The sequence below is a fragment of the Hyla sarda genome, chromosome 4 (genome assembly GCF_029499605.1).
Source record: "Hyla sarda isolate aHylSar1 chromosome 4, aHylSar1.hap1, whole genome shotgun sequence".
Lineage (NCBI taxonomy): Eukaryota > Metazoa > Chordata > Amphibia > Anura > Hylidae > Hyla > Hyla sarda.
The window spans coordinates 133,396,670-133,422,228 of NC_079192.1; the positions used below are offsets into that span (position 1 = coordinate 133,396,670).

General features: G+C 42.1%; 1 protein-coding gene and 1 long non-coding RNA gene across 2 annotated transcripts in view; one reads left to right on the forward strand and one right to left on the reverse strand.

Annotated features, from left to right (window-relative positions):
• Positions 1-25,559, reverse strand: part of PDE8A (phosphodiesterase 8A) — a 347,339-nt gene that overhangs the window by 315,287 nt on the left and 6,493 nt on the right. The gene's annotated exons all lie outside the window — the stretch shown is intronic.
• LOC130368478 (uncharacterized) lies at positions 284-21,193 on the forward strand. The gene is made up of 3 exons (XR_008892480.1): positions 284-472; positions 17,656-17,958; positions 21,103-21,193. It is a non-coding gene; the product is annotated as an uncharacterized LOC130368478 (long non-coding RNA).

A 25,559-nucleotide genomic window follows, 5' to 3' on the forward strand; every position in this document is an offset into this window, starting at 1 on the left:
GTACACCCGGAGTAACTCTAAATGAACCAGCAAATACTGGTGGTCTGACAAATAAAGCTTCTCCAGGTCAACAGAACACCAACTATAATCTATAGACTGTGTGTGTGTGTGTGTGTGTGAGGGGTATATAGTGTGAGGCAGGAAAATGGATGTGCAATGTGAATGTGAGATATATTTCTATGCTGTCCATATGTACATGCCACAGACATAGTGCTGTGATGTCACAACAAATACTTTTAGATTGGGATAAATAATATACTTGCTTTTTCATCCTGCAGCACTTTTTTCAAAGGGTTTATGACCAAACCCACTCGCAGACCGACAAACAAGTCATTGTGGATGGCTTTGATGAGGAGTTCAGGGCCAAACACAAAAGGATCCACACCTGATTGTCCATTGTAAAAAAAGTGGTCAGATCTGAAGAGGAGGAACCTCGATCTGATCACTAAGATCCGAGACAAGAAATGCCCAGGTACAATGCTTACATTACAGAATGTTGGCGAGAGAAACAAATGTAATGTATATATATATAGTTATGAAAATAAGTATTTCATCCCTTTACAAATGATTACTCAGTACACTTTTTGTGATGTAAGGTGAAAAAAATGGCTTTTTTTTTTTTTTTACTAACAATGAAATTTTGGAACTGAATTTTCCCACTGTCCTGAAATACAACATTTGACGGGCAAACAATCTCACAATGGCTAGGATAAGTAAAAGTGTTTTAAAGTTACTACCGTATAAAGTGACACATGTCCAATTTGCTAAAAAATGGCCTGGGCAGAAAGGTGGAAAAAAGCCCACTGATTAAGGGGTGAATTTGCATTGGTTATGAGTTCTAAGTTGTTTGTCTACATTCTGAACATTTAGTGATTACAGGGGCTCCACGTCCCTCTGTAAGGCAGAGGAGAGCAAACAAGGAGATGAAGGTGGTGGAGTTGTCAGAGAAGGAGGAGGATGATGATGACAACGACGGAGAGGAGGCAGGACCCTCCCATCGTCCACCTGCCTCACCAATACCAGAAGTGGTGGAAAATGTGGAGGTGGAGGCGGAAGAGGAGCCGCATTTAACCCCCCCAGCTTATGATGATGAGGAAGTTGCCCTCTGCCCCCGCCAGGAGGGTAAATATGTGAGCACAGCATTATAATTTTGTATCCATAAAACGTACAGACAAAAAGGCCAACAATGAAGGGAAAACCACACAATACTGTAATATAATACAATAACATAAGACACTAACTCATTAATCTACATAAAAACCATTAAATACACTAATAAATCCCATTATACTTTACATAACTATTACAAACTAACCAATTAAATAAGTCTATAGATGAACAAATTAAAAAAATTCCATTTAGCCGAATTGTTGAATAGTCTGAAGAAATTTGGTTTGATCCGAATGAGGCTTGAGGTGGCAGCAGCATGAGTAGACCATATAGTGGTAGAATGACACAGGATTGAGGTGACAGCAGTATTAGGAGACCAAATAGTGGCCGAATCACTCAAGGTTGAGGTGGCAGCAGCATGAGTAGACCATATAGTGGAAGAGTGACAAAGGCTTGAGGTGGCAGAAACATTAGGAGACCATATAGTGACAGAATCACTCAGCCTGGAGGTGGCAGCAGCATGAGTAGACCATGTAGTGGCTGAATTACTCTGGCATGAGGTGGCAGCAGCAAGAGTAGATCATATAGTGGCAGAATGACACAGGCTTGAGGTGACAGCAGCATTAGGAGACCATATAGTGGCAGAATAACTCAGCCTGGAGGTGGCAGCAGTATGAGTAGACCATATAGTGGCAGAATGACACAGGCTTGGGGTGGCAGCAGCATTTGGAGACCATATAGTGGCAGAATCACTCAGGCCTGAGGTGGCAGCAGGATGAGTAGACCATATACTGGCAGAATGACTCAGGTTTGAGGTGGCAGAAGCATGAGTAGACCAAATAGTGGCAGAATGACACAGGCTTGAGATGGCAGCAGCATTAGGAGACAATATAGTGGCAGAATGACACAGGCTTGAGGTGGCAGCAGCATTAAGAGAACATATAGTGGCAGAATCAGTCAGGCTTGAGGTGGCAGCAGCATGAATAGATCATATAGTGGCAGAATGACACAGGCTGGAAGTGGCAGCAGCATGAATAGACCATATAGTGGCAGAATGACACAGGCTGGAGGTGGCAGCAGCATGAGTAGACCATATAGTGGCAGAATCACTCAGGCTTGAGGTGGCAGCAGCATTAGGAGACCATATAGTGGCAGAATGACACAGGCTTGAGGTGACAGCAGCATTAGGAGACCATATAGTTGTAGAATCATTGAGGCTTGAGGTGGCAGCAGCCTGAGTAGACCATATAGTTGCAGAATGACACAGACTTTTATTAGGGAAGGGGTCAAATGATCTCTATTAACTTTTTTTGTTCACTTTTTTTGCAGTGTTATAGCTCCCATGGGGGGCTATAACACTGCACACACTGATCTTTTACACTGATCACTGCAAAGCCATAGCTTTGCATTGATCAGTGTTATCGGCGGTTGATTGCTCAAGCCTGTATTTCAGTCTTGCAGCAATCAATCACCGTTCGGACGTGCAGGAGGCAGGTAAGGCCCGACTGAGCTGCCAGGATACTTTACTTTCACTTTTAGACACGTGATCAACTTTGATCGCCGCGTCTAAAAGAGTTAATGCCAGACATCTGCCGGAATGGCGATGCCCAGCATTAGTCATGGGTCCTGGCTGCTGATAGCAGCCGGGACCGTGCAGGTATGATGCGAACTCAGCTCCTGAGCTCGCTTCATAACCCTTCCGTGCCGCAGCGCCGTATAAACCCAGCATTCTGCCACAAGGGGTTAAACTCCATTTAGTGTAGTCCAGGCTCCAGGGCATCTAAAATGGCGTATCCACATGTGAGGACATGGGGCAAGGAATCCTGGGAAGGCAGGAACAAGGGTAGGCGGGATGACTCTGAATCACATGCAGCATGCAACCTCAGCAGCCAGCCACCCCTGTGATGTGACAGCCCTATATAATTGGCAGCCATCTTGCGGCCAGTCACTTCAGCCTTTTATTGCAGAGAGATAGAGAGGGACAGACAGCGCTGTGTGTTGAACAAAAAAGCATTTTTCCAGCAGTGATTCACCTCCCAGTCACATCAGCGTTCTGTTGCACAGAGAGAGGGACAGAGAGCAGTGCGTGTTGCACAAAAAAGCATTTTTACTGCAGCGATTCACCTCCCAGTCACTACAGCATTCTATTACAGAGAGGGACAGAGAGTAGTGTGTTGCACAGAGTGTTGCACAAAACAGCAGCGATTCACGTCAAGCCCAAATCCAGCCTAGAAGCACTGATAGGGAAGGGAGTGAGATTGAGAGAGAAAGTGCAATTTTGGGTGTAGTACACAGCGACTGTGTGCTGCAGCACTGGTGTGTACTGCTGGTGTTGTACCCAAATACTGTTTTAAACTTACTGGAGCGCATTGTCCTCCCCTCATAAGTGCATATCACATATGTACATCTCAGTGGTGTACTATTTTGTTCCTGTTAAAGTCTTAAGGGCCTAGATACTGTGAAAGGCTAGCCAAAAGTACACACCTGCTGGTGTTGTAGACAAATACTGTTTTAAGCGTACTGGAGCGCATTGTCCTCCCCTCATAAGTGCATACCACATATGTACATCTCAGTGGTGTACTATTTTGTTCCTGTTAAAGTCTTAATGGCCTAGATACTGTGAAAGGCCAGGCAAAAGGACACACCAGCTGGTGTTGTACACAAATACTGTTTTAAGTGTAGTGGAGCATATTGTCCTCCTCTCATTAGCGTTACATATACGCACTCAGCTGGTATATAAGTATGTCGGGCAGAAAAGTGCCAGGACGTGGGAGATGAAGAGTGGCAGAGGCCTAAATTCATCAGGCAGAGGTCGCAGCAGACTAGGGGGAGTGTTGCAGTAGGAGTCACAGCCAGAGGCCTGAGCTAGCATAGCATATTATCAGCTAGCAGTCGTGTCTTGACCAGCAACCCATCTGCCGCCATCGATTGGTTAACACGCTCATCCACTTCATCACAAGTGACATCTGACACCCCCAGTCAACAGTCGGTGGGTTCCTCAGACACAACCTTCAGTTGGCATGGCCTGGGAGCAGTCCCTGTCCTCCCATTGCTTCTGTCCTATGCTGTTCCCTCCCCCACAGAAGTATCTTATGCTGTTGGTTCAGCTCCACTATTTAGTGAGGACGATCTAAAGGACAGTCAGCAGCTACTGCCCAGCCAAGAAGTGGAGGAGACACCCACCACTTCCTTCGCTAGGCGGGCAAGTAGTTATGAGAAGAGTGACGTGGGAGGTGGTGTTGCGAGCGTTCAGGCTCCTGAACCAGACACTGTTGAGGAACCTGAGGGGGACATCAGTGACATGCAAACACAACTCGATGATGATGAAGCCGATCGCACGCGGGAGCTGGATTCAGAAGGGGCTTCATCATCATCATAAGGAGAAGAGGGTTGCTGGCTGCCCGTGAGGCAGCAGCTGAGCCAGCAAGGTGGTAGCATGGTTGGCAGTCAGCATGGGGGCAGAAGTGGAAAGTTTGGAGCCAAACGTGCCAGGGGTAGACCACCTGCTTCGCGGCAGCCTACCTTCCCGGGAGGTAGTGAAACAAGGGTTCCTGGAGTCGGTGGCAGTAGGAGTCAATCAGTGCGGACTGTTGGTGGGAAAATCAGCTACTCGGCGGTGTGGCAGTTTTTCATCAAGCATCCGGAGGAGGTTAACATGGCCACATGCAAGATGTGTCGGCAAAAGGTGAAGCGTGGCCAGGGTCCCAATGTTGGCACCACGGCCCTGCGTCAACATATGCAGCGGCACCATAAAGCAGCATGGGAGAACCGTGGCTCCGATGTCGTGGTCCAGCCTGCTGCATCACCCAGTGGCATGCTGTTCCATGTTTCAGCCAGCCAAGGCTCCACCACCTCAGCCAAAGAGAGCTGTGTGTCATACCCATCTTCTGTCGCTCCAGATGCTCCTACTTCGAGACAGTTATTCCGCCAGCAATCCATCGACGAAGCCATGCCCAAGAGATAACAGTATGCACCCACTCATCCAGCGAAGTGGAGAGTCCCAAGCTGTCATTTCTTTGTGAAGAAGGCAGTACCAGCCCTGCACAATTTTGTGGAACAGAAGGTGAGCCAGTCCTTGAGCCTGTCGGTGTGTACCAAAGTGCATGGCAGCGCAGACGTGTGGAGCTGTAACTATGGTCATGGACAATACATGTCCTTTCTTGATGATCCAATCGGATAGGGGGACACCCCTGTGTAACTTCAATGTCAATCAGTGGCAGCTCATACGTGACACCTGCCGTTTGCTCAGGCCCTTTGAGGAAGCCACATTATTAGTCAGTCGCCAGGATAGCGACTGCTTCCACTGCTTCCTCTACTACAACATGTGTTGGAAACAATGGCTGGTCAGGGCACTGGAGATGTTGCACCTATATCTCATGGCCACATGAGCCCTGTGGGGGCTGAACTGAAGGAGGAGGAGGGGGCAGAGTGGAGCACGGTTTAGGTTTCGTGAGATGGGCGTTTTTCCAAGTCATCTGACAGTGGAGGAGGAGCAGGAGCAGCTAGAGGAGCTAGAGGGTTATGAGGAAGGTGAGACAGAGGACCCAGACACACCATGGCAGTATGCAGTGGAGATGGAGGCAGGGAGTCCCTCCGAGTCACTTGCACAAATGGCACAATGCATGCTCACTTGCTTGCGTAGAGACCGCCGAATTGTCACCATTCGGCAGCGGGATGACTTCTGGCTCTTCACCTTATTGGACCCACACTACAGGCACAAAATGGGGGCCTTTTTTACACCCATATAGAGAGAGGACAAACTGACCTACTGCAGAGACATCCTATGTAGTCAGTTGGCCGATGCCTATCTGCGCCGGCGTCCATCCTCTCGCAGGTCTGACTCGGGGGGGCCCTCTGCGCTCACCTTTCACTGCCATGGCTACTGAGGAGGGGTGTGGTAGCAGGAGCAGTACCAGCTCCATCAGCAGCAGCTGGAGTCAATAGTCGCTGATGAGTAGCTTTCTTCACCCACATAGTGTGGCAACTCATCAGCAGCAGGTAGACCTGGAGCAGGACCTGAACCAGCAGGTGGTGGCATACTTTGACATGACCGTGCCAACACACCTTGAAGATCCGCTGGACCTCTGGGCAGCCAAACTTGATTTGTGGCCGCAACTAGCAGAGTTTGCCCTGGAAAAGCTGTCCTGCCAGTAGTGTGCCATCAGAGCGGGTGTTTAGTGCGGCAGGGGCCATAGTAACCCCAAGGAGAACTCGTCTGTCCACGAAAAATGTGGAGAGACTGACCTTTGTGAAGATGAGTCAGTCATGGATCAGCCAGGATTTCCATCCACCAATGCCTGATGCATCAGAGTAGATTGACCATGGTGCCACACCAACACTTCACAAATATGGATAATGCTAAACTCCGGCGCTTAGACATCTTATCCCCTATCCAAAGGATCCCCGTGATCTTGCACGCCGCACCCCGTTAAAATCAGTCCCCGGAGCGTGTTCGCTCCCGGTCTGATTACTGTCGATCATTGGGCCGGAGCGTTGTGATGTCACGGCTCCTCCCCCTCCAATAGACTTGCATTGAGGGGCGTGGCGTGACGTCACATGGGGGCAGAGTCGTGACGTCATGCTCTTTCGCTCGCGTGGTCGGGATCCGAAGCCTCCAGCCGGAAGCCGTTGAGGTGGGTGCTGCAGCCGAGATCCCGGGGGTCCCCAGCGGCCGGACCCCCGCGATCAGGCATCTTATCCCCTATCCTTTGGATAGGGGATAAGATGTCTAAGTGCCGGAATACCCCTTTAAGGCGCTGCTCTCCAGTTACAGACATTCCTCCGCATTGGACCACAAGTAAGTATTGAGGATATGCATTACGTAAAACTTAACTTTTAATAATATTCTTAGGATAAAATATACGGACCCAATTTATTTTTTTAAATCAAACAAAAGGAATGGTTTGCAAAAAACACCATGTGCCACCTACATCACCAAGTATTGATGTGATGCAAAGACCTCTAAAAGGTGGAAGGGAACAAAGTATGGTCCATTGTAACTGGTGGGGGTAAAAACTTCCCCTGTAAGGCTCTTCTCTCGCATTATTAATTCCCTTTTTGGCAAGTGTTACTCATCCTAAAAAGGGCGGCCCCACACGAGAACCTCTTCCTATTTCCCCTTACAAACACTGCCACTTCCCAGTGTTTTTAGGTGGAAATAGAGAGTTTTCTGTGTGGGGCCGCTCTTTTTAGCGTGAGTAACAATTGCCAAGAAGGGAATTAATAGGGAGAGAGTAGGGCCTTACAGGGGAAGTTTTTACCCCCACCTGCTACAATGGACAATACGTTGTTCCCTTCCACTTTTTACAGGTCTTTGCATCACATTAGTACTTGGTGATGTAGGTGACACACAGTGTTTTTTGCACACCTTTCCTTTTGTTTGATTTAAAAAAAAAAAATGTGGGTCCATATATTTTATCCTAAGCATATTATTAAAAGTTACATTTTACTTAATGCATATCCTCAATACTCACTTGTGCACACTAACACTTTTACAAAAGAGACCGTTTTCTTCTGCCTACCTGCCTCAGCTACTATTCTGATCCTGCCACCCACCTGATGTTACACATCTGATGCCAAGTTCTTCTTTTTTCACATACCTTCATCACTGGGTACTGGTATTGCCACCCACTGTCCCACTCTGTCACCGGGTCACTTTCAGGACTCCTGATGCTGCTGCTGCCAGCTCCAGGCTGTCTCATTCTGCCACCATATGTTCTCCTCATGCTGACGCCAGCTCCAGGCTGTCTCATTCTGCCACCATATGGTCTCCTCATGCTGCTGCCAACTCTAGGCTGTGTTATTCAGCCACTATATGGTCCCCTCATGCTGCCACCACCTCCAAGCTGTCATTCGGCCACTATTTGGTCTCCTCATGCTGCCGCCATCTTCAGGCTGTGTCATTCAGCCCCTATATGGTCTCCTCATGCTTCCGCCACCTCCAGGTTGAGTCATTCAGCCACTATATGTTCTCCTCATGCTGCTGCAAACTCCTCATGCTGCCGCCAACTGCAGGCTGTGTAATTCCACCACTATATGTTCTCCTCATGCTCTTGTATATTTGTTCTAAATATTTGTTTTGGTCAAAACGTGTGCTTTATATATATATATATATATATATATATATATATATATATATATATTATGTTTTTCACCAATACATAGAATTTCAGGTAAACGTAATCCACAAATCCACAAAACGTAAGCCACCTCCAGGCTCTCTCATTCTGCCACCATATGTTCTCCTCATGCTGATGCCAGCTCCAGGCTGTCTCATTCTGCCACCATGTGTTCTCCTCATGCTGCTGCCACCTCCAGGCTATGCCATTCAGCCACTATATGGTCTCTCATGCTGCCGCCACCTCCAGCTGTGTCTTTCAGCCGCTATATGGTCTCCTCATGCTAAATCAGACACTGATGAAGACACTAACACTTAAAACTAACGCTAATAAACTTTTTTTTTTTTTTTTTTTACACATCCAAAACAAAGACAATTACGCAGACATGGACACAAATACTACTAACTACACCAACTAAACAATAAAAAAAAACTAACTAAAGCTAATAAACTTTTTTTTTTTTTTTTTTTTTTTACACACCAAAGACAAAGACAATCACGCAGACACGGACACACATTACTAACTACACCAACTAAACAATAAAAAAAACTAACTAAAAATGAAAGTTAATTAACTTTTTTTTTTAACAGAGACACTAAACTAAAACGCACCTAAAGTCTACACTATACTATACCTAAACTAACTAACTCTATACCCTACACTAAAACTTATCTACTAAACTAACCTACTCTATCTAACACTATAAATTCCCTAGATGATTTGCTTTGTTTTTAAAAAGCAAAGCCCTAACTCTATACCCTACACTACAACCTATCTGCTAAACTAATCTACTCTATCTAACACTAATTCGCTGGATAATTTGCTTTTAAAAAAGCACTTAAAAGCACACAGACAGTAGCCAAGCTCCTGTCACAAAAAACACTGCATGAAACTGCAAAGGGACTGCTGCTGGGAGGAATCTTAAATAGTGAAGAGGTGGGCAACTTTCCTATTGGTTGCTAGGGATGTTGCTAACCTCTGACAACAGTATGTGCATCATTCTCATTGGCCCACAAGAATATGAATATATGAATATGCAAATATTCGCATATGCGAAATGTTCGCACACCAGTCTCACACAGTAAATAGTATTGGAGCTTTCTTTAGACCACAAGCTGGAAGCAGGGAGGGATGATGATCACTGTCATGTATACTGTGAGAAAAAAACCTGAATATTCATAATTGCGAGTATATAGCGCTATATTTGCAATATTCACAAAATCGGAAAGTTGCGACATTCGCAAAAAAATTTGCATTGCGAATATTCACATGCAACACTACTCACCACTTTGCACAATCATGTGGTGGAGTGGGTGGGCCACTCCATGAACTTGTCTATGTGCTGAACAGTGCATGCCAAAGTTGATACGTGGAGTAATAGCTATGGCTAGGGGCAATACACAAAGTTTTGCTTCATTGCTATGGTCTCAGTGTGATTCAAAATTCCAATTTTGTTGCATTTGCTTATGCAAACACCCTGTGGCCAGCCAGGGTTGCTGGCCAAATTAAAATAGATTTTTTGGCAAACCTGCTACTTCCAGCCAGGCCTAGATTTTAAAGGTTTTTCAACGCAGGCTGCCACAACATCCTCCAGTAAACCACTGTGACATGCTGAAGTTTGCTATTGCAACCTCCCTCCCTCCAGCCAGGCCTGGGTCACCTGGCTGTCCAAATTTTAATTAATTTTAATGGTTTCTCAACCTGCTGCAGAACATAGGCTACTACATCTACCTCCAATAAACCACTGTGACATGCTGAAGGTTGCAATTGTAACCTCCCTCCAGCCAAGCCTGGGTTACCTGGCTAGCTAAATTTGAATTCATTTTAAAGGTGTCTCAACCTGCTGCTTTACACAGACTACTACAACTTCCTCTCGTAAGACACTATGACATGTTCTGCTGGTAGTTTCAGCTAGGTCTACGCATACACAACCCATGCATGTCAGCAAGACCAGTCCAGGAAACATGTAATTGAATTTTTATTTTATTTCAAAATTTAAAAAACTTCATTGAAACATTTTCAGATTTAATTTAAAGACTACTACCTTCCTGCTACCACCAGCCCACCATCTCCTGATGTACTCTGTTAACATAACTCTGCCATATCATGCTGTATACTAGTAACATCAGTCAGCCACCACCTGCTATACCCTGGTTACTACTAGTAACACCAATAAACCATCACCCTACTTCCAGCCAGGCCTACATGTACACAACCCATCTTCCAAAAAAAAGGACAATTTTTGACACGCTTGGAAAAAGCCACTGCGCTTGCAGAATTTTTTTCTCCCGCTGTTCTCCCCTGGTTCCCTAACGTGCATTGAACTACCGTATCACAACTGCAGTAAGAAAGAAGCCTTAAAGGGGTTATCCAGGAATTTTTTTTTTTTATATATATATACAGTTCATACAGTGCATAGTGAAAGTATTCGGCCCCCTTGAACTTTTAAACCTTTTGCCACATTTCAGGCTTCAAACATAAAGATATAAAACTGTAATTTTTTGTGAAGAATCAACAACAAGTGGGATACAATCATGAAGTGGAACGAAATTTATTGGATATTTCAAACTTTTTTAACAAATAAAAAACTGAAAAATTGGGCGTGCAAAATTATTCAGCCCCTTTACTTTCAGTGCAGCAAACTCTCTCCAGAAGTTCAGTGAGGATCTCTGAATGATCCAATGTTGACCTAAATGACTAATGATGATAAATAGAATCCACCTGTGTGTAATCAAGTCTCCGTATAAATGCATCTGCACTGTGATAGTCTCAGAGGTCCTTTTAAAGCGCAGAGATCATCATGAAGAACAAGGAACACACCAGGCAGGTCTGAGATACTGTTGTGGAGAAGTTCTAAGCCAGATTTGGATACAAAAAGATTTCCCAAGCTTTAAACATCCCAAGGAGCACTGTGCAAGCGATTATATTGAAATGGAAGGAGTATCAGAACACTGCAAATCTACAAAGACCTAGCCGTCCCTCTAAACTTTCAGCTCCTACAAGGAGAAGACTGATCAGAGATGCAGCCAAGAGGCCCATGATCACTCTGGATGAACTGTAGAGATCTACAGCTGAGGTGCGAGACTCTATCCATAGGACAACAATCAGTCGTATACTGCACAAATCTGGCCTTTATGGAAGAATGGCAAGAAGAAAGCCATTTCTTCAAGATATCCATAAAAAGTGTTGTTTAAAGTTTGCCACAAGCCACCTGGGAGACACCAAACATGGAAGAAGGTGCTCTGGTCAGATGAAACCAAAATCAAACTTTTTGGCAACAATGCAAAACGTTATGTTTGGCGGAAAAGCAACACAGCTCATCACCTTAAACACACCATCCCCACTGTCAAACATGGTGGTGGCAGCATCATGGTTTGGGCCTGCTTTTCTTCAGCAGGGACAGGGAAGATGGTTCAAATTGATGGGAAGATGGATGGAGCCAAATACAGGACCATTCTGGAAGAAAACCTGATGGAGTCTGCAAAAGACCTGAGACTGGGACGGAGATTTGTCTTCCAACAAGACAATGATCTAAAACATAAAGCAAAATCTACAATGGAATGGTTCACAAATAAACATATCCAGGTGTCAGAATGGCCAAGTCAAAGTCCAGACCTGAATCCAATCGAGAATCTGTGGAAAAACTGAAAACTGCTGTTCACAAACGCTCTCCATCCAACCTCACTGAGCTCCAGCTGTTTTGCAAGGAGGAATGAACAAAAGTTTCAGTCTCTCGATGTGCAAAACTGATAGAGACATATCCCAAGCGACTTACAGCTGTAATTGCAACAAAAGGTGGCGCTACAAAGTATTAACTTAAGGGGGCTGAATAATTTTGCACGCCCAATTTTTCAGTTTTTTTATTTGTTAAAAAAGTCTGAAATATCCAATAAATTTAGTTTCACTTCATGATTGTGTCACACTTGTTGATTCTTCACAAAATAATTAAAGTTTTATATCTTTATGTTTGAAGCCTGAAATGTGGCAAAAGGTCAAAAAGTTCAAGGGGGCCAAATACTTTCACTATGCACTGTATATATCAACTGGCTCCAGAGAGTTAAACAGATTTGTAAATTACTTCTATTAAAAAATCTTTATCCTTTCCATACTTATGAGCTGCTGAAGTTGAGTTGTTCTTTTCTAAGTGCTCTCTGATGACACGTGTCTCAGAACAGTCCAGAGTAGAAGCAAATCCCCATAGCAAACCTATTCTACTCTGTGCAGTTCCCGAGACAAGCAGAGATGTCAGCAGAGAGCAATGTTGCCAGACAGAAAAAAACAACTCAACTTCAGCAGCTGATAATTATTGGAAGGAGCAAGATTTTTTAATAGATGTAATTTACAAATCTGTTTAACTTTCTGGAGCCAGTTGATATATAAAAAAAAGTTTTTCCCTGGAATACCCCTTTAAACAACTACAAAAGTAAACCAGAGATTAAATGAAATCATGGAAGAATTATGGTTGGATTTTTTTTTTTTTTTTGACTAAGCATATCATTTTGAACAGTGTCTTATGAGAAGATTATACATTTTTATGACTCATCCTCCATTTATTGCCATATTAAAGGAACTGCACTGAAGTATAGGTACCAGAAATTTTATTCACACCCCCAGATGAAGGAACCTGAAACATGAGTTGGGGTGCCTGCAGCTGGAAAAGGCCAGACCATGTCCTTTTTTAACGTTAGTTTATCTAAATATAAATGTAATTACATTTCTACACCTTTATACAGGCCCCTAGATTTATGTGTATATTCGTCTATGCACTTGCACTTTATTGCTGAATTTATCTATGGCCTTTGTATGACATTATATTTCATAGAGAGTTAATTTGATGTTATGGTTGCCCTTGTACTTTGAATAATGAATTATTTGTAGATGTTTATTTACTTCATTTATATATGCTCTACAAGGCTTTGGAAATTAATTCCAGGGTTCTGGGATATATATTCCTTATCCTGGGATATGTATTCCTTCTACGTCCTATATATTACTTTTTGGTGTGATGTATATGTATGTATTTATGTAAATTGATTGTTTTGTAAATGTATTGGTCTGATGCTTTATTCTCTTACATTGACAATATTGAGATTTGTAATCTTGTGCATGAATTTATTTTATTTATGTTGTAGTAAGTAAATTATGTATTAATAAAGATGGAAATCCTTGGGAATATGTAAAGTGTGTCATAATATTTTAACCTCTTAAGGACACAGGGCGTACCTGTACCTGCTCCCCTACTATGACCCGGGGTCCCGGCGACTATCAATGGCCAGGACCCGTGGCTAATACGGACATCACCGATCACGGTGATGTCCGGTATTAGCCCCTTAGACGTGGTGATCAAAGTTGATCGCCGCGTCTAAAATTAAAGAAAATGCTCCCCGGCAGCTCAGCCGGGCTGATCGGGATCACTACGGTAAAACCACGGTGTCCCGATAAGCTGAGGGGATGCGAGGAGGGTCCCTACCTCATCGGTGATCTATTGCTCCATGCCTGAGATCCAGGCTGGAGCAGCAGAGCGCTGATAACACTGATCAATGCTATGGCATAGCATTGATCAGTGTCGGCAATAAGAAGATTGCATGTTCTAGTCCCCTATTGGGGCTATAAATGTGTAAAAGTAAAAAAAAAAAAAAAAAAAGAGTTAATAAATGTGATTTAACCATTTAACCCTAATAAAAGTTTGAATAACCCCAACTTTTCCCATAAAAAAAATGTCAACAAAAATAAATCCGAACTATAAAACTGTAATGTTGATTAAACCGCACGGTCAATGACGTACACGTAAAAATTCCAAAGTCCATAATTGCGTATTTTTAGTCACTTCATTTACCCTAAAAAAATGTATAAAAAGAAATCAAAAAGTCCCATCAAAACATAAAAGGTACCGATAAAAACTTCAGATCACAGGACAAAAAATTAGCCTTCATACTGTCCTGTATACAGAAAAATAAAAAAGATATAGGGGTTCAGAAGTGGACATTTTTAAACGTACACATTTTTGTGCAAAAAGTTGTAATTTTTTAACAGTAGTAAACAAGATCAAACCTATATAAGTTGGGTATCTTTATAATCATATGGACCTGCAGAATTAATATAAGCAAAAAGATCGTTGGGGTCTATTGGGTAAGGTCTGGCACCTCTTATATATTCCTTTACATCCCATTGTTCATTCATGGTGCTTTGCACCTTCACCGTGGCAGTGTTATTTAAAGAAAAGTTATTTTTCTTTGGTGTTCAGAATTAATATAAGGTGGCATTTTTACCGAAAAGTGCATCTCGTACAAACAGAAGCACCCAAAAGTTACATAATGTCAGGGTTTTCTTTTAAATTTTGGTTCACAAATAATAGTTTTTTTGTTTTGCCGTAGATTTTTTTTGGTAAAATGACTGATGTCATTACAAAGTAAGATTGCTAGCACATAAAACAAGCCCTCATATGGGTCTGTCATTAAAACTAATTTTTGCTATTGCAATCCTTATGGTAAATAAAAAAAATCTTTCTAATGTACTTTGTTTTAAAAAAAAAGTTTTCTATGTTTTATTTGTATTTAAAAAAAGCTGCCACTAGGTGTCTCTCTATTTGTCCAGAGCACATTTTCCCCCATTTTTTGCACAGACTTTGGACTCCTGCTGGCCTGGCAGAATTCCAACAGCAGGAAATGCTGAGGGGGCTGTGTGCAGCCTTAGCCAATCATAGCTCATCTCACACACTGAATTGCTTTGGGCTGTGTGTAGCAGAGTGAGGGAGGAAGTTCTCCCCTGTATGGCTTCAGATGATGTCACACCTTCTGTGAATCTGACTAAGCAGAAAATACAGAGCAATATCAAGGTAGAGAACTAACAAATAATAAAAATAAAGGCAGGAGGTGGTTTATCATGATGGGCAGTGAACTGGGAGGATGCATACAATGCAAACAAATGGTAACATTGATAGGATTTTTATAGATCTGGATTATTTCATGCAAATAAACCACTGCTAGACACTGGTTGGCTGCTAGAGCACCATCCTTGCAGTTGGACAGGAAAGAGTGTAGTCCTAAAATTGCCAAATACCTTTCTCCCTGCCTTCTTGACAAACTGCCCTATGTGGGTTACTCTCAACTGGACGATGGTCCCTGCACTGGACTAAGTTTAGAGGCATCAAAACAAATAAACAAACTCAGTGTAGAGGTCAGGGATCAGGTGGTCATAACACAACCAAAACACAAACAAGGGAGTAAAATATAGCAAACAGACAGGTAGAAAATGAGGAGTCAAACAGACCAAAGTAAAAACGTGAAGGCAACACAGTGCCAAAACACTTTGTTGAGGGATAGTCAAAGGCAAATAAGGGTTAAACCAGATGGAAAACAAAGCACAGAATGGCAGGCAGGTCCATAAGAAACAGGCAGAAGTCAGAGAACCATAAAGACACAAGAGACTAAAGCTAGACATAGGAACTTTAATCACAAGCAGGGCTGGGACAAACAGCAGGGATTTAAAAATCCTGCTCGCTGCTGATGATTGGCCTTGCGCCTGTTACTCCTAAGTGGCCAGATCATGTAAAGCCTGACCACTTGCAATTGCTACTTTATCTATGCCGCTTAAAGAAAGATTTTGGATCGGTGAATTAAATCCTGACATACAATGGCTCCAAGGAGAATTACCCCCCCCCCCCCTGGACAATAGATATTGGTGCCTTGCCTTTTAGAAAAGCGTAATAATCTCACCCTTTTACCTTATTGTCATTGTGCCAAAGCCATACCTAGATATATTTTTATTCGCAGATCAGCTCCTGACTTTCTTTTTCCTTTAATTAATTTTTTTGTTTTGAGTCTGCTTGAAGCTCTATACACTCCTTATACTACATTGTTCAATTGTTCTGTATGTAGATAATGACCCTTACTTTAATGTTGGTTTGTTAGGATCCTAAGATTTATCTGTTAAAAGAAAAAAATTACTACTGTAGGATCTCACCCTTTTACCTTATTTTCGTTGTGTCAAAGCCATACCTTGATATATTTTTATTTGCATATCAGCTCCTGACTTACTTTTTCATTTTATTTATTTTTTGTTTTGAGTCTGCTTGAAGCTCTATACACTCTTTATACTACATTGTTCGATTGTTCTGTATGTAAATAATGACCCTTACTTTAATGTTGGTTTGTTCTGATCCTAAAGATACTACTGTAGGATCTTGTTAATAAAATATGGTAGCACACTTGAAAGATGTAGCTTTAAATAAATAGAGTTCTTTACCAGTCTGCCAGATGTGCTTCTTATTCCACTTACTCTGCAGATTTCTATGAAAGGTATAAATATTAATGAAAGCAAAAATAATTCTGGCAAAAAAGGGGAACATGAAAGTAGATGGTAAGCAGCAGAAAGTAAAATCTGTACACCACACCATCAGCTGGCACAAAATGGAAAGACATGCCAGATACAATGAATCATGTGCAGATGGAGAATATAACAGATGAATTGTGCTGTTTCTAATAAAAAAAGAATAAGGCTGAACTTATAAGCTAAAACATGTACTACATATACAATACTAAAACACTACAAATCAGTTGCCTAGGGTGCAAACAAGGACTAGAGATGTTGACATCCATTGCAGCTTGTGATAATAATCTATAATAGAATAGAAAGCTGCAAGGTTTCCTATTCCATCTGCCAAGAGTTACTCTGTTTTACAGCAATCTGTCTTCAGATCCACAAGCAGAATACAGACTGACAACCCCGTAAACTTATAATTAGATGTTATAATAATGTTATTGGATCATTTGCTGTAACATGACTCCTTTATAGTTATCAGTAGTTCCCTACTGTAGTAATGTAGACTTCCTCATTGCGTATCTCTAAAGCTCTATTCACATAACATGTTAGGGCTTCCTTTGGGCTTTACATCAGCAAAATGTTGACCACGTTTTTGAGTCCTACACAGACAGCGTATACTTTTGATAAGTGGACCATACATTTCCTGTCCGCGAGGAAGTAGTGAAGAAGAGAACTGTGGTGGAAACCTTCAGAAACCTTCAGTGGGAGGGGAGTTGGCCCGGTAAGTATACAGTTTTGCTATGCTTCCTGCAAACCAGGTGACATATAAAATAAATCCTGACTGGGCAACCCCTTTAAAGGAAGAGTTAAAGTTGGCTCTTTAAATGAAATTTAGTGATGCAGTCACTCTACAGTGCAGTATAATAGAATTGCTAGAGCTGTGTTTGAAAGATCTGGTATACAAAGATCTTGTTATAAACTATACATTAACAGTGAAACTAGTTTTCAAACTACTTAAACAAACTCTGAACTTAGTTCACCCATTCCCTATTTGTGCTTTTTGTTATTTAAGTTGGTACTACACACGTTGTAATGATTATGGCCCTGGTTTACTAAGAGTGTTGGGTTTGGGTGCTTGAATTGCCTCTAAATTATCCATTTTTAGAATTGTCAAGAGCTTCAAGGAGAGAGGTTAAATTGCTGCCAAGAAGGCTTCAGGACACCCAAAAAGTGCAGCAAGAGATCCAGCAATCTCCTAAACAGGATTCAGCTGCAGGATTGGTTCAACAACAGTGCAGAGCATGTTCATTAATGGCAGTAGGCTCGGTAAACAAGACATTGGAATTTTGAGCCCATGGGCAGGAAACTCATCTGATCCTAATCCTATTGAGAACCTGTGGGCAAATCTCAAAAAGCAAGTGGACAAACAAATTCAACGAAATTGTGATAAACTTCAAGCACTAACTAGGTAAGACTTGGTTGCCATCAGTCAGGATTTGTCTCAGAAGATAATGTCCAGTATGCCAGGGTGAATTGCAGAATTATTGAAATACAGAGTCTTTGCATAAACTTAAAAACTTAAAACTGAAATCCTTATAGTTTTACTTCCGCATGCCATATAAATATATGACTAAAAGATCAAAAAACACTGCATTAGCAAACAAAATTTGTGCCAGTCTTAAAACTTCTAGCCATGACTGTACTTGGATGACCATTCGCATAATAAACAAGAAGGTTGATGGTTGAACAACAGTTGAGCTAGGGATTGTCTTATAAATAACTATTAGGCTAATGAAGCCATACATAGTTTAGACCATATTTTCCATTACAGTAGTTCAAACTGACCATACATGACACTGGAAGAAGGATGACATACATTTCTAACAACATTGTTTGCCCAAAGATCATTTGTGGATTTTCTGTGGGAGAGTTAGGGCCTATTACAGAGGGCGCTTATCTCCCAAACAGGCTATTGTCCTGTGAAATAGGGCCAGCGATCAGCTGATGAATGGGCATACGTTTATTCGTCCACTGCATGGGTCATTTTGACCAGTCAAAAAATCATTGGCACATATGCCACAGACCTTTTTGTTTAATATGGGATGTGTGGCCAAACGATCCGAGGATTGTTCATGCAGCCCTCTTTGTCTGATGTTTAAAGGGGTACTCCGGCGATAACCTTTTTTCTTTTAAATCAACTGGTGCCAGAAAGTTAAACATATTTGTAAATTACTTCTATTAAAAAATCTTAATCCTTCCAGTACTTATTAGCTGCTGAATGCTACAGAGGAAATTCCTTTCTTTTTGGAACACTGATGACATCACAAACACAGTTCTCTCTGCTGACATCTCTGTCCATTTTAGCAACCATGCATAGCAGATGTATGCTCAGGGCAGCATGGTGGCTCAGTGGTTAGCAGTTCTGGGGCCTTGGGTTCAAATCCCACTAAGGACAACTATAAATAAAGAGTTATTATTATTATTATTATTATAATGACGTCAGCAAAGAGCACTGTGCTCGTGATGTCATCAGAGAGAATTCCAAAAAGAAAATAATTTCCTCTGTAGTATTCAGCAGCTAATAAGTACAGGAAGGATTAAGATTTTTTAATAGAAGTAATTTACAAATCTGTTTAACCAGTTGATTTAAAAGAAAAAAGGTTTTCACCGGAGAACCCCTTTAAGCTGCGTAATGGCTCTGCAAGTGATCTGCCAGATTGTTTAGAGTGTGTGGTTGGCCCATGTAAAAGGGCCCTTAGTCTGTTTGTCTTAGTCTGTCTGTCTGCTGGGGTCTAACCTTGTGCAAGCTGTTATATAGACATGCACTTCACTATGACTATTGCCACTATTGTCTTATTAAACTGTTATCTACATTTTGCAGTCACTATAACCTCTTTAAAACAGGAGGAAATTAGAACAGTTCTGTCAGGCCTCGGCCCAGTGTCTTGTTCAATACCTACAATGAGCTAATAATCTATGCAGTAACAAAGTCATATGATAATCTCAAAAGCCAAAACTCCAGATTATTTGGGATATTAATTTTGGTCTTTAACTTTTTAAATGGGCACTGTCACCAACTTTATTTTTTGATATGTTGTAGTACTTATGTACTACAACATATCTCTAATATACTTTTTTTTTTTTTTCATTAAAAAGGTTTAATTTACATTTAAAAACCGGCCACTGAAAAAGGACTGATTTTGGCCTGGCAATCAGTCCTTTTTCACTTAGGCTGCACTCGCTCCCTGCCTGTCAATCAGACAGGCGGGAGCGAGCGCATTGGCTCCCTGGCCACTCCTCCCGCACATCGCCGCTGCCGCCTCGTTGCCGCCGCTGTCCCTGCACGCCCGCTGCCGGACTCTGCAGTAACTGCAAGTGTAATGAGGGAACGGGGTATGCGGGGCGGGGGGGGGGGGAGAGGAGGGAACGGGCTAGTGCCGTAGTGGGGGGGGGGGGGACGGGCTAGCAAAAAAAAATAAAAAATAGGATGGTGGGAGCTACCCTTTAAGGAAGTTTCTTTTTAAAATATACTTTCAGACATGTTAGGATTTTTCCTTTAAAGGGGTATTCCAGGATTTTTTTTTTAATATCAACTGGCTCCATAAAGTTAAACAGATTTGTAAATTACTTCTATTAAAAAATCTTAATCCTTTCAATAATTATCAGCTGCTGAAGTTGAGTTGTTGTTTTCTGTCTGGCAACAGTGCTCTCTGCTGACATCTCTGCTTGTCTCGGGAACTGCACAGAGTAGAAGAGGTTTGCTATGGGGATTTGCTTCCAAACTGGGCAGTTCCCGAGACACGTGTCATCAGAGAGCACTTAGACAGAAAAGAACTCAACTTCAGCAGTTCATAAGTACTGAAAGGATTAAGATTTTTTTAATAGAAGTAATTTACAAATCTGTTTAACTTTATGGAGCCAGTTGATATATATATATATATATATATATATATATATATATATATAAAAGTTTTTTTTTCTGGATAACCCCTTTAACCCTTTGAAGACAGTGAATTTTAATTTTTCCTTCTTTTAATTCAGTAACTCTTTCATTTTTCCATCCAAAGAGCCATGTTAAGGCTTGTTTTTTGTAAGACTTTGCATTGACACCTTTCATTGTACGATAACATGTACAACGGAGAAAACTTCAAACAAGAAAACTAGAGGAAACCTTTATAGCTCAGCAGTCTATGGCAGTCTGTATTCTGCCTTTAACACATCAGACCTAGGTAGATATATAACAGTCTGTGTCTGTCAAAGAAGTGATTTTGCTACTACTACTTTGCTATTTACACTTTTGTAAGTTGATGAATGGTGGAACAAAGTTGATTTAGTATAAGGGAAATAAAGAGTATCAAAGAGAAGAGAATGAAATATTTTTTTCCTGGTGAAATACCAAAATATAGAAAAGGTGATAAAATAGGTGCATGGATTCATGTGAATGTAACATACGTCAAAAAACTGGACTGGGGTTGAGCACACAATCTATCTTTGAAGTTACACTACACACTTTTACTTCTTTCTCATTTAGAGTGTTGTCACAATATTTGAACAATGTTACATAAGTGATGCAGTAACTCCCTATCTACTCATACAATGCTTTTATGTGCAGTACTCAGACAGCGCTTCCTCCTGATGAAAGCAGCATTTGCCTGGGAATGAACCAGAAGACATGAAAGGAACGCGCACAGAGGGCCACAGTGTGAAATGAAGCAGAGCACTTCTGCAGTCAGCCTAAAACAATCCTTTTCCTGTATGAGTACTTTCTTCTTTTTCTTAATATTTCCTTCTCCCATGAAGTCTACAGACAAAATGTATTTGTTTTTCTAAAATCTGTTTCCTTGTTGTTCAGCAAAAGCTAGCTTATAATGATGCAAGGGAATGCTTAAAGGGGTACTCCACCCCTAGACATCTTATCCCCTATCCAAAGGATAGGGGATAAGATGTCTGATCGTTGGGGATCCCCGCAATTTAGCATGCAGCACCCACCTGTATCTGCTTCCGGCAGCGCTGGAGGTTCTGGCTCCCGACCACGGGAACGGAAGATCGTGATGTTACGACTCCACCCCTGTGTGATGTCACGCCCCGCCCCCTCAATGCAAGTCTATGGGAGGGGGCATGACAGCAGTCACGCCCCCTCCCATAGACTTGCATTGAGGGGGCGGGGTGTGACGTCACGATCTTCCGTTCCCGTGGTCGGGAGCCAGAACCTCAAGCGCTGCCGGAAGCAGATACAGGTGGGTGCTGCATGCTATATTGCGGGGATCCCCAGCGGCGGGACCCCCGTGATCAGACATCTTATCCCCTATCCTTTGGATAGGGGATAAGATATCCAGGGGTGGGGTACCCCTGTAAGGACTGGTCTGCATGGCTCTTCAGCATTGTGCTACACCCAAATGACTCTTCTTTGGTATTTTGCATACAGCTTGTATAGTTTGGGAGGGTAAAATACTCATAACAGGTTCCTTCAAGTATACAAATTTGTTCTAAAAGAGTCGTATTGGGGCGTACCTTTGGCCACTACACTGAATGTTGCAATTTCTACTGTATTGAAAACTCCAGTCGCCTACACCTTCCAACAGACCTAAATATAAATGCACCATGATGTATGCCCTCCTTTAAAGGGGTACTCCACTGCCACAGCATTCAGAAGATTAAGTTCCGAATGCTGGGTGTGGGCTGTGGGGTCGTGATGTCATGGCCACGCCCCCTCAATGCAAGTCTATGGGAGGGGGCGTACACCCCCTCCCATAGACTTGCACTGAGGGGGCGTGGCCATGACCCCGCAGCCAACATTCAGTGTTCGGAACTAAATGTTCTGAACGCTTTGGCAGTGGAGTACCCCTTTAATGAAAGTCAGTGACAGATGTATACAACTAACTTGGCACACAGTTTCATACATCTGGACTAAACTTCAAAATACTTTCAATGAACATAATCACATGATCTATTAAACATGCAAAAGGTTACTGCCCATAACTCTTAAGTTTGTCACTTTCCAGCACTCCCATCATTTCCCAACCAATTCAAACTCTATATTCTGCTGCTACCCCGATTCTGTTCCTGTTCCTGTTTTTGTCTTATTACTGTATTCCCTGTGTTGCACAATGCCCCCAGTTCTACATGGCAGGAATAATGGTCCCATAACTATGGTTACCTCGGGTTAATGCTTCTTTGATACTGGGTTATGAAGAATGCTCACTTGTTAATAATAATTATTTTTCAAACTAAGCACCAGAACTAAAACTTTTACAGGGATATTCCAGGCAAAACCTTTTTTTATATAAATATATCAACTGGCTCCGGAAAGTTAAACAGATTTGTAAATTACTTCTATTAAAAAATCTTAATCCTTCCAATAGTTATTAGCTTCTGAAGTTTTCTGTCTAACTGCTCAATGATGATGTCATGACCCAGGAGCTGTGCATGATGGGAGAATATCCCCATAGGAACTGCACAGCTCCCGGGACGTGAGTCATCAGAGAGCAGTTAGACAGAAAACAACAACTTAACTTCAGAAGCTAATAACTATTGGAAGTATTAAGATTTTTTAATAGAAGTAATTTACAAATCTGTTTAACTTTCCGGAGCCAGTTGATATATATAAAAAAAAGTTTTGGCCTGGAATACCACTTTAATGGAGGGAAAAAAACAATATTCTGGAATAAGTTGTCAGGAACAACTCAAGGTATCCTGGCAGGTTTAAATCTTTGGGGACCTGCCATTAGCTTTATGCAGTCTGTACCATGGACAGTATGTTTTACCCTAAAACATGTAATGTTTCAGAGAAAACATTTTAAAGGGGTTCTCCGGTGCCTACACATCTTATCCCCTATCCAAAGGATAGGGGATAAGATGCCTGATCGCAGGAGTCCCGCCGCTGGGGACCCCCGTGATCGTGCACGCGGCACCCCGTTTGTAGTCAGTCCCCGGAGCGTGTTCGCTCCGGGTCTGATTACGGGCGACTACAGGGCCGGCGGCGTGAGACGCCTCCGCCCCCGTGTGACATTACGCTCCGCCCCTCAATGCAACCCTACGGGAGGGGGCGTGATAGCCGCGATCAGGCATCTTATCCCCTATCCTTTGGATAGGGGATAAGATGTGTAAGCTCCGGAGAACCCCTTTAACTCCTAAAGGACACAGCCAATTTCTATTTTTTTATTCAGTTTTTAATCCCTGCCTTCCAAGAATCATAACTTTTTTTTTTTATACTAACACAGCAACATGAAGACTTTTTGTAGGACAAGTTGTATGTTTTCATGGTACCATTTACCTTACCATATAAAGTATTGAGCAACTTAAAAAAATATTTGGGTGAGGGGGGGCTTAAAGGAGTTTTATTTTTATTTGACTATGCTACAGAGGCTGCAAATTGTTGTAGTGTAGTTCATAATACAGTGTCTGTACCTGTGTGTGACAGTAGTCTCGCTCAGGTCTCAGGATTTCCCAGGTTGCAGTGCGTCGAGACCTGACATCACTAGTCAGTTGTGCGAAGGGAGCCAGTCCTGCTTCAATGGGTGGAGCGACCGCTGGGTGGAAGAGAGATTATTTTGCAACAGCTCTAGGCACCCTGATTAGAAAACAATGAATGGATGCAGCTCATTTGTGCGGAAATGGGTGGGGTGGCTGATGTGAGAGAGGGAGGAAAGTGAACTCAAACTTACAAGCATGGAACTACGGGATGTGTAGTTTGAGAACCAAATCCAACAGGAAATATCAAGTTCACAAAAAGATATCCCGGCAGGTATGTACTAAAATCACCTTATGGTGGATAACCCCTTTAATGGGAGAAAAACCTCAACTCCGCTATTTTTGGAGGTTTATTTATTTTTAATTTTTTTTATGTTTACTTTGCAGTGAAAACATTAACTTCATTTTGTCAGTACAATTACAGTCATACTAAATTAGACTGTTTTTGATGTGTTTTACTGCTTTAAAAAAATTGCTTGGCATCATCATATTCTATCAACCATAGCTTTTTTTTTTCCATCTATAGAGCTGTGTTGGGACTTAATTAATGCACATTAGACAGTACCTACAGAAAGTGAGCACGACTGCTTAGGTGGCTACTAAATGAATAATGTGTCGAAATGTATTGAAATATTGAAATAACCTGCCCAATGATGTCCAATATGTACTCTCTGTGTGCGTTCACACTGCTTTTGTGAGTCTTGACTCTTGACCCCTGATCAGACCTGTTTGTGCATTTATGCATCTATTTAACATCTGTACCCATGTTTAGATGTGTTTTGGATTTTTACTTTCCTCTGAGACTAGACCCTGTCTCATACAGTGGTGTGTCTTATAAATTGGAGCCTATTTGGATTTGGTGTTTCTTGTCTCTCCATATTATTGTTATAATATGGAGTTGTAGTTATCCGGTTCTTCCAAGTGTCAGATGTTTTCTAAGCATCGCTTTGTACCTAACATAGAAGTCAATTTGCTTTGTAACTAGTCTTGAATTAGTTCTGTGTATCCTGTTCCTGGTCCGTGTTCAGATGTTTGTGTCTGTTCTTGTCATTCTAGTATTTGTATATCCTTGAGTTATACAGTGTCTGTCTTCAGTCTAAACTTATTTATCCCCTGCTCTCCTGAACATATCTCGCCGTATATACTTCCTAGTTTATCCTGTCTTGTTCACATTATTATATCTGCCGTGTATCTTGTGTCTGGTTCTTAGGCTTTTGTCTGTATGCTATATTCCTCTTACCATGTTTCCCTGATGTCTGTTTTGTGCTACTTTGTATTCCTGCTGTGTTATGGTTTATTGACTGTGTGTCCCCGACCTCTTCAGTACTTGTTTATTGTTTTGACCATGACACCCCTGCTCCTAAGTAAGCAAACGGAATGGTGCCCAGTTGTGAGCTGCCATTAGGGCAGTTGTGCAAATAGGCAGGGAAAGAGATTTAGGGTCAGCTTAGAGCTCACCCTTTTCTCCACTACTTGACGTTATGTGACAAACCAAACAAGCAATTTTTGGCTAAATTAGTTCAATGTTATAGAATACGGCTTACTTATCTGTTCACTGAAATTCTATATTGTGTAATGTTAAAGGAGTACTCCGGGATA